We start from the raw sequence: 10309 nt of genomic DNA, 5'->3' as shown, positions 1-10309 counted from the left end.
AAAAAAAAACAAAAACCTAGCACTAAATCAAAATGATTTCACAATATCAAGGCCTTGAAAATGGATATTATGGAACTTGGGTTATGATTGGGGCTGTGATTATCATTCAAGATACAACCATCTGCAGCTAATTCTATATGAACGGTGAGAAAAAGCCTTATGTACCTTCTCAGGGTTCACCAGCCTTATCAGTACTTAGTACTGTGAAATTTCCCACTGGGCTTGGCAAACATACCTAAAAGGCTTTATTTTTTTCCATTTTTATTATCATTTTATTTGTCCACAGAGAAATTATCAAGCTTTCAGTCTATGAATTTGTCTTCATTTGTTCATTGCTTCCTACAATATGTGTCCACTTCAAAAATAAGTATTTGAAATTGTTTTGTTTTTTAAACCAGGTGGTGAAGTGATAAAGAATCTGCCTGCCAATAAAGGAGACACAAGAGATGTGGGTTTGATCCCTGGGACAGGAAGATCCCCTGGAGAAGGAAAATGGCAACCCACTCCAGTATTCTCGCCTGGAAAATCCTATGGGCAGAGGAGCCTGGCAGGCTACATACAGTACATGGGGCTGCAAAGAGTCAGACACGACTGAGCATGCACGCCTGCATGCAAGCATTAGTTAACAGTGTCTCCCTTTGTCATGCATTGCAGTTATCTTTCTGATTTTAAACTCACTTTCACACACAATATATGGTTGTGCTCTAAGAACGGAAATGTGCAACTTGGATATTTAAAGATATATCCTAAACCTAATAATCAGAACTGTAAGCCTTTTAAATCTATTTGAACATGTATATTTACCACTTAGGACATCTAAGTTCCTGATTTATAATTTTACAAATTATAAATTTATAATTTTTATAATCATTCATAATTAGGCCACGGAGAACTACCCAAATTCATTAGTAATGAAACCATTCAAGTACTTAGCCCTCATCACTTCAGCTCTACTCAAGATATTTCACTCCAGTCTCTAATAGCTAAATGTCACAGTTCCGTGCCAAACTGCATCAAGGACTTTGCTGGCACCAGTGTGCCTGCTTTAGAATGAGCAATACTTCAGAGTCATCAGAATTAACCATCCACTAAATTCAATTTAATAAGGCTACATCATCCTCCGTGTCTCACCTTCATGCACAATTTATTATAATTTTATATGAAAAGCTAAAAGCTCCGGACACACATATGCTATCTTGTTCCTGAAAAGACAGCCCTTTTCTTGAGCACTTTTAAGAGACTGGATAGCAATTCAGACCGTAATTGGGTACCTTCTCAGAGCATCTGACAGACTGCACGTTGAAAAAGAGATTAAAAAGATGAAATGTCAGGATATTCCAATTGTGAGAAGTCCCTGAATTCTCCTTCACCCCTTCAGCCCTGACAGAATGAGAAGCCTCAAATGAGGACTCCCAGGGTTTTTCTGAAAGGAGACACAGTCCCTGGCTCTCCTCCAGAGCACCTACCTCAGAGCTAGGGAACATGTGAACTGCCTTATGTGATTTCAGAGTGAGCCTGGAAATGCATCTAGTCTGCCTGTATGTCTTTTCTTAACTTATTTTTTTATTACTTTCTTCTGTTTTGCAAGGAAGGAAGACAACAGATGCTACAGTGCACACAGAAATTTAAGAATTCTTTACTTAAAGAAATAAAGTAGTGAGTGTCCACTACTCCCATATTTCTGATCTGTCCCTCTCCTACTCCCTCGTCCCTTTGGTAACCATGTTTTGCTTTCTGTGTCTGCCAGATTGTTTCTGGTTTTTATACTGATACATAAAATAGATAAGCAAGGATTTATTGTATAGCACAGGGAATTATACCCAATACCTATCATGGAATATATTCTGCCAAAAAAATAAATATGTTATATACCTGAAACTAACACAATATTGTAAATCAACTCTACTTCAATAAAAAAGGATGGAAAAGAAAAGAAAGAAGCAAACTATAAGTAAGGACTGTCAAGAAAATCTATAGTGGAGACATTAAGAAGGATGTAATATCTTTTGTTGACCTCTAGGTAAAATGGTGCATCTCAGGTTATTTTAAATTCAGGGTAATGGCTACCTTGAGACACGCTAGTTAGAGGTAAGTGGTGCAGATACAAAACTCCTACGTTTAAAAAACAGAAACTCTAAGGATGGGGGAACTGAATCTTTTCTATGCTGACCTAATTTATTAGGTCGGTCACTTGTTACCAACTAGATACACAGGTGTGCACTGATCTTTTTAAAAGGGCTGTATTTTCCACTGGAAAAGCAGAGACTAACCCCAAGAGAGTCATTTTTCCGACAGTACCAGTGTGCAAACAGGTATCTACAGTGGGCAGGTCAGCAGCCGCCACGCAGGCCCGAGGTCTCCAGCAGTGCTGCTGTGGTACTCGGCCTAGTCTTACACATTGAACAATAACTCAAATCCATCACAAGATCACTTGTCAGTCCTCCTCGGTTAAAAGGGTCTTTATTTTTAGAGAACAATGGGAATTATAGGAAACTGGGAGGCCTTACATCACAGAGCTATAAATAGTTGCTGTTAAATGCAGCCTCAATGTTTTTGTTTTTCAATTTCAAAATGAAGTTGATGTTTGAGAGGGGTTATTCTTCATCGGCTGAACAGTTTGTGATGTCATCTCATCTAGGTGATTAAGGACCTATTTAGTTTTTTCAATCAGACAAATCACTAGCTCTCAACGGGAATTTTAATCAGAAAGATTGCTGTGCTGAGATTGTCCCCAGCTGAACAGAATGCTACTGACCTTTCCTTCACAGGAAATTTAAATTTGTATCATTTGGCTGGTTAGGATTTCTGCCATTTCCCTGTGGATCAAGATTAGGGATGAACTTTCAGGTTCAGTCACACATTAAAAACACAAACACATAAGCTGTGAAAAGCCAGAAGCAGAATGATGTCTTTCCCCTGATGCAAAGGTCACTGCTGTTATTTCTCATTCATTTCAGCTGACCACAGGCTTCTACACTTACTGCCCCCATTTAGGGAACTCAAATTGGAAAACGATCATACTTATGGGCTTTCAGCATATTCACTGCATTAAGATTACCTGCTATATTTAACTTGGCTCTCTCATTTGTATGTTAAAGGAAAAATTTTTTCCCTTGTGATAAACTAAACAAGACATTTTTTAAAGTGTGTAAATGAGGTTATATTTATTAGAAGGATTCTGTTTTGGTCTAGAAAGTTCCTGCCTTGTACCATCAAGGGGAAAAGAAAAAAATATTAAGTAAATATTTCCTAGAGAAACCTGCTCCTCTCAGTATAAGCAATTTTAGGGTACAAACTCATAAAACTGCCATAACATCAAATTATTAAGTAGTTTAGGAAATCACACAGAAAACAGATCCTTGATCCCAAAAGGGGCAATAAAAAGTAACTTAGGAAAGCTAGTTACCATGATCTCCAATTTAAATTTGCAACAGCTTTAATATTTCCAAAAGTGAATTCATAGGTATATAATTATGAAATACTGCAATCCCTTCAGATTAGGTCAGATCAGTCACTCAGTCGTGTCTGACTCTTTGCGACCCCATGAATCGCAGCACGCCAGGCCTCCCTGTCCATCACCAACTCCCGGAGTTCACTCAGACTCACTTGAGTCCATCGAGTCAGTGATGCCATCCAGCCATCTCATCCTCTGTCGTCCCCTTCTCCTCTTGCCCCCAATCCCTCCCAGCATCAGAGTCTTTTCCAATGAGTCAACTCTTCGCATGAGGTGGCCAAAGTACTGGAGTTTCAGCTTTAGCATCATTCTTTCCAAAGAAATCCCAGGGCTGATGTCCTTCAGAATGGACTGGTTGGATCTCCTTGCAGTGCAAGGGACTCTCAAGAGTCTTCTCCAACACCACAGTTCAAAAGCATCAATTCTTCGGCGCTCAGCCTTCTTCACAGTCCAACTCTCACATCCATACATGACCACAGGAAAAACCATAGCCTTGACTAGACGGACCTTAGGATCCTATAAAACACTAATTAATGATTTAGGACTAACAGAGAAAAGATTAAAAAGAATTATACTAAATTATAAAGGAAGCAGATTTAATAACCAAAAAAAGGGCCAAGGACCAAAGCTTTATTGTACCTTATTTAAAATGTTGTTTGAAATCAAGATAGCTTACATTTATTTCTACCTCAAACTGAGCCTCTAAATAAAATTTCAACTTAAATCTGTTTATCTACACTATGATAACTGATTCCAAGAGGACATGCATTTAAGTATCACTACATGTCGGAAAACATTAAGAATATACTTAAGAAGTCCAACCTATTATAACTAACCTACAGGTCTATACTATAGGTAGCAATTTAGATATGCCTTTTTAAAGTTTATCTAAAAATTACGTAATTCCATTAATTTTGCAATTTTCATAAAAGATGCTTTGTGGTTTAGTCATGGAAGGGCAGGGGTTTTCTGTTTTTTTGTTAAAGAAATTTAAATCAGTGAGCTAGAAACTGTTTCATCTTAATAAAAACATTTGATCATGTATTGTTTTTATAAATTGACTTCACTATTAAAATAAAGCACACAAATTAGAAAGAGGAAAGTCATTTCAGCAATCAGCTAGGATTAAATGCACAACTTCTTGATATACTTCCTAGGAAACGGATTCAGATTTGACATCAGCCATATCACTTCTATTGTACAATAACATATATGAAAGATATCGTGAGAGAATAATTTTTGCTTCATAACAGAAGAAAATGCCCCCAAACTGTTTTTAAACCTAGTTTTCATGGTCTGTGACACATCATGGCATTTTTTTATTTATAAAAAATAAATACAAGAAAATTAATAAAAGTCAATAAAAATGAATGATGCAAACATCCTTAATTACATGCCAAAGGCAAATAGATGTCTGTCTGTTTATCCTAAGTAAGCTGGGAAAAAAAAAAGAGTATTGCACCATACACTGTGCTAAGCGGTTACATGTTAACCTGGTTCATATCCTCCACAATAAACTTTTTAAAACTGAGTCTCGAAGACAGTACCTCAAGGTCATACAGCTGCAAGTGTCAGAACCAGGGTTCAGCTCAGAATTCAAATCCAAGTTTTATCTTAGTTCAACCCCCATGTTCTTTCCATTGCATATTCTGCTGTTTGGTTTCAAACTGACCTGGCTTCTTACAGTCAGGCAGCTTTCAATGCAATGACGGACCTCAGCAGCACTGTACAGCTAAACCGCATGCAGAACCAACATAACTGCTTCCCTAGGTTCACCTTGCTCTTTCCCTGGAGGTTTCCTCCCACTGCCCCACCGTGGAATTCTGGGTAGGACACTCTGGTCCCTCTCTAAGCGATTACAAGTGCCAAGCTAAACAGTGCGTGCAAAGAGATTTTAAAGTCATTCTAGCAGAATTACCCTAATCAACAAAAGCCAACTACAGCTCAATCAAAGTCTTGAGAAGAAAAGCTTGTGTGGGAGTTAAATAAATTACAGCGGTAAGGTCAGGCTTTTATAAGATGCTCTAGATTCTATCACCTTGCTCTAATTCTTGCCTATTTCAGCAGTCACTTTTGTGTGTGTGTGTGACTGCTGAAATAACAAGTCATTTAAAAAAATCCCAGGATGGTTACAAAAGTACTGTTAACAACACTGTGCATCCACATATAGCCCATAGCACTGAGGACATTGGAATAAACTTGGAACTCTGCAATTGAAAAGTTATTTTTAAATCTAAACCAGGCGATAATTTTAAAAAAGGGTGGGAGGGGGTAAGTGTAACTGAAGCAACTTAGATTTGTTTTCTGTTTCCATATTGTTTGCCTTGCTCCTTTCCTTTCTGACACTACCAGTGTCATATGGGTTTGAACAAATCTAGACCAATTATTGGAGAAGGCAATGGCACCCCACTCCAGTACTCTTGCCTGGAAAATCCCATGGACGGAGGAGCCTGGTAGGCTGCAGTCCATGAGGTCGCTGGAAGTCAGACACGACTGAGCGACTTCACTTTCACTTTTCACTCTCATGCATTGGAGAAGGAAATGGCAACCCACTCCAGTGTTCTTGCCTGGAGAATCCCAGGGACGGGGGAGCCTGGTGGGCTGCCGTCTATGGGGTCGCACAGAGTCGGACACGACTGAAGCGACTTAGCAGCAGTAGCAGCAGACCAATTATTCAGAAACCCTCACACAGGCTCACTTGAACATTCTGAGGCCTTTTATTCTGAGGCCTTTTATTCACATTATTTCAAATGTTAAGTGAAATTATTTACCTGCAAAGATTCTCTCTTTTCAGAAAAATAATTTCAAAGATTCTTGAATAGTGCTATTCAAGATCGGCACAAGAACAGCACATCAATAACAGCATATAACGATTATCAAGCTGTTGCACCGATGATACAACTACAATGACAACCCAAGTCTGTGATACTTTTGGTTATATGTACACGAAACAAAGAGAATGGACTATTTAACTAAAAGAAAACTCATCTTCTGAACATGAACTGCTATCTTTAAGAGCTACCTAGTACCTGATCTGCTTCAGTCACAACACTGTGTGTACACAGTAGATTCTCAGTCAGAACTTGCATAAACCTAATCTAGGAAATGGCCAGAGTAAATAAATGTACTAACCCTATAACAGTAACTGATTTCAAAACAAAACACTGATAGAATGAGTATGAAGCATGGCAAGTATGAGGCAGACATTGAGAAAAGGCAACAAAATTTCCCAGGTACACTGAATGCAGACTGTGAATGGGGAGTTATTCATTAACCAGCCCACATAAAGAGGCTTGTTAGTACAAATTTTTGTGGAGCAATCAACTGCACAGAAGGTTTTTATAAACTCTGATTGTGTATCTAAATTTGTATGAATGGAATACTGCTTTGAAAAGCCTTTAGGTACAAAATGTTTTGAGAATTTCTGTAATTTCTAAAAGGTCCAATCACACACTCAGCAGAGCCCTCTTCCACAGCCAATTTTCCATTGCCTCAGCTGTTTTTATTAAAACTAGCAGCTACAGAGGAATAGTGAATGCAGACTTAAGCTAAACAGGCTAATCTGCCTTTCCATTTGCAACCAAGTAAAATTTGATTGTTAAATTTTTTTGCCAGTTTGGCCATTTTTCACATATATCACAAAGTCTCAAAGGTAAGAATCGATATCATTTTGGGGGCTTCCCAGGTGGTACAGTGGTAAAGAATCCAGCTGCTAGAGCCACAGAACACGCAGGCTTGATCCCTGGGTCGGGAAGATGCCCTGGAGAAGGAAATGGCAACCCACTCCAGCATCCTTGCCTGGAAAATTCCATGGACATAGGAGCCCGGCGGGCTACAGTCCATTGGGTAGCAAAGAGTCAGACATGACTGAGCACAACAATATCATTTTGAAGCTTCGTCACAGAATGAAGAATTCTACAGCTGTGCATAAAAAAAGACAAATTTGCTTTTACTTCACAAAGTATGAAAAAGTAAGCTGCACTAGTCATAATAGATTTTTGGACAAGATATCAAAAGATGGCTAACATGTTTCTATAGGAAAAATGAAGATAAGCTGAATTCTCAACAGTCCTTGTCAGTTTGCACAGGGGCTAGATGACAAATAAGGGCATTGTTTGCAACTCAGGAAAACTCCAGCAGAAAAAAAATTGAAAATTTCCCCTCTGGGTTCTCAGCGTGTCATAGGAAAAGCAAAAACAACCCTAAAGAACAGAAATACACACTAGAAACAGGAAGGGGCGTTGAAATGACAGCCACACAAGTCTAATGGAGAGATACAAACATGCAGGTATGGTACATGCAAATATTTTCTTCCTCATAAGGAGAGTAAAGAAACAACGAAAATGGATCCCCTTTCTTATTAAGTAGAACTAACATGTATGCCTTACAGAAGGTTAACTGGGCTGTCTGTAGCTAACTGCAGCAAAGTTAACTGCAGCAATACAGTAATCCCTCTTATCCAAGAATGTATTTCAAGACACCCTCCCCCCCGCCCATGAATGCCTGAAACCTTGGACAATATCAGACCCCATATGTACTGTTTTTTCCTATACATGATTGCCTACGAGAAAGTTTAATTTACAGACTAGACACAGAAAGAGATGAACAATAATAACTATTAACTACTAATAAAAAATAACAATTATAACAATGCTGCTGCTGCTAAGTCTCTTCAGTCGTGTCCGACGGACTCTGTGCGACCCCATAGACAGCAGCCCACCAGGCTCCCCCGTCCCTGGGATTCTCCAGGTAAGAACACTGGAGTGGGTTGCCATTGCCTTCTCCAATGCATGAAAGTGAAAAGTGAAAGTGAAGTCGTTCAGTCGTGTCCGACTCTTGGCGACCCCATGGACTGCAGCCCACCAGGCTCCTCCGTCCATGGGATTTTCCAGGCAAGAGTACTGGAGTGGGGTGCCATTGCCTTCTCCAAATTATAACAATATACCCTAACAAAAGCTATGTGAATGAAGTCTCTCTCAAAACAGCTTACTGTGCAAATTCCATGCCTTTCCATTTTAACTAAAAGCACTTATCACGCCATCACGACTATAACTTTTGCCATTTGCAGTGTGACAGCAAAGCCAGCAAGCTTCTTTTTCCTTATAATTTCACCGGTAGAAGATTTGCTCTTCCCATAGATCTGTAGATCTTAAGTCACCTCAGTGTATGATCTTTTTTTTAAAGTCAAGAACTTTAACCGTTTCACTTGAAGGCAGCACTTTACAGCTTCTGTCTGGTGTGACTGAATCGCCAGCATCACTACTCTTGCATGTTGGGGCCATTACGAAGTACAACAAATTACATGAACATAAGGACAGCAACGCCTCCCGCCCTTTAGCGCAGGTAGCCAAGATGGCGGCTGTGTGGCTCACCCGCGGGGCGCTGGCAAGACCACGAGAGAGTTCGTCACGCTACTCAGGACAGCTGTGCCACTTTAAACACAAGAACTACTTTCGGAATTGTCCGTTTAATATTTTCGTATCTCAGGTGACCTCTTGGGGTGCCACTTTAAATGCATGATCTACTTCCAGAATTTTCCACTTAATAGTTTCGTACCTCAGTTGACCTCTCAGTGAAGCTGCAGAAAGTGAAACCGTGGATGAGAGGAACGGCTGCAGTTATTTCCAGGGTACATTACATTGTAGAGTGTGGGGAGAGCAAGATGGTTGGAAAGATGGACAGGACAGTGTGGGTGACCTAGAGAGACCACCTGGGACCACACATAACTCTGCCCCGAGCTGTAGCAGCTGAGCCTAGAGAGGGTGCGTGTTAACTCCGTCTCTTAGAAGTTGGAGCAGCGTCAGGGAGGAGAGGACAAGGAGCTGGAGAGCGAGAAGGATGGGAGGAAGCAGCCACCTTCGAGACACTGGCTGTCACTGTTACTTAGCCCTTTTGTTGCCGAAATTCCTGAAAACAAAGTGTATCAGAACAGACTCCGGTTTTACTCTCTCTTCTTTTTATTTCAGGATAGGACCGTAATCATATGAATAATTTAGCTGTCACTGCCAGAGATGACCGCTGGGGAGACATATTCTGTAAGGGTGTCACACACCAATGAGATTAGGAATTCTGCCAATCTTTTGTAAAAAAAAAAAAGATCTTCAAATTATCAGACGGCTGCCTGAAAGAACTGGGGGATGCAAAGGAGAAAGCTCTGCAGGGTAGAGCAGTATCATATTCTTAAAAGACACGACTAACAACCATTACCAAGAACACAACCTCATTCGAGGCAGATACTCAGCAAATAGTTCACTGCATAGTTCAGAAGTCCCTACGCCAAAACATCTTGTGTGCACAAGGAAAAGTTCACAGATAGAAAGTTCAGAAACCTATCTAGGTAGGTGGGTTCTCTTCTACTATCTTTTCTTCCCCAAACTGTATCAAGACCTCAAATTAGAAAGCAGAAAGCAAATTGAATAAATTGAGGAACTTACTGCACTGGAGAGAAAATTACTAGCAAAAAAAAAAAAAGAATAAGAATCAAAATAACACTGTCCACAATTATTTCTAAATGATCCTTACTTTTCAACTTTGCTAAATCTCAAGACTGTGTTCAAGCATTACAGATAAAATTCTAAGAAAATGTCTTGGCCTCAACAAGAATTTTCAGGATATAATGGATGTGGCTGTTTAGTTCGGTGCTTTTCAAACTCATGGTCATGAGTTTAAAAACAAGTTTAAAAAAAAACTGAATTGTTATCTCCAGTATAATGTATGCTATGCTATGCTAAGTCACTTCAGTCGTGTCCGACTCTGTGTGACCCCATAGATGGCAGCCCACCAGGCTACCCCATCCCTGGGATTCTCCAGGCAAGAACACTGGAGTCGGTTGCCATTTCCTTCTCCAATGCATGA

This window comes from Bos indicus, chromosome 7, assembly GCF_029378745.1.
Source record: "Bos indicus isolate NIAB-ARS_2022 breed Sahiwal x Tharparkar chromosome 7, NIAB-ARS_B.indTharparkar_mat_pri_1.0, whole genome shotgun sequence".
Taxonomy (NCBI): domain Eukaryota; kingdom Metazoa; phylum Chordata; class Mammalia; order Artiodactyla; family Bovidae; genus Bos; species Bos indicus.
The sequence above is the reverse complement of the archived record's forward strand: the minus strand, read 5'-3'. Positions refer to the sequence as shown.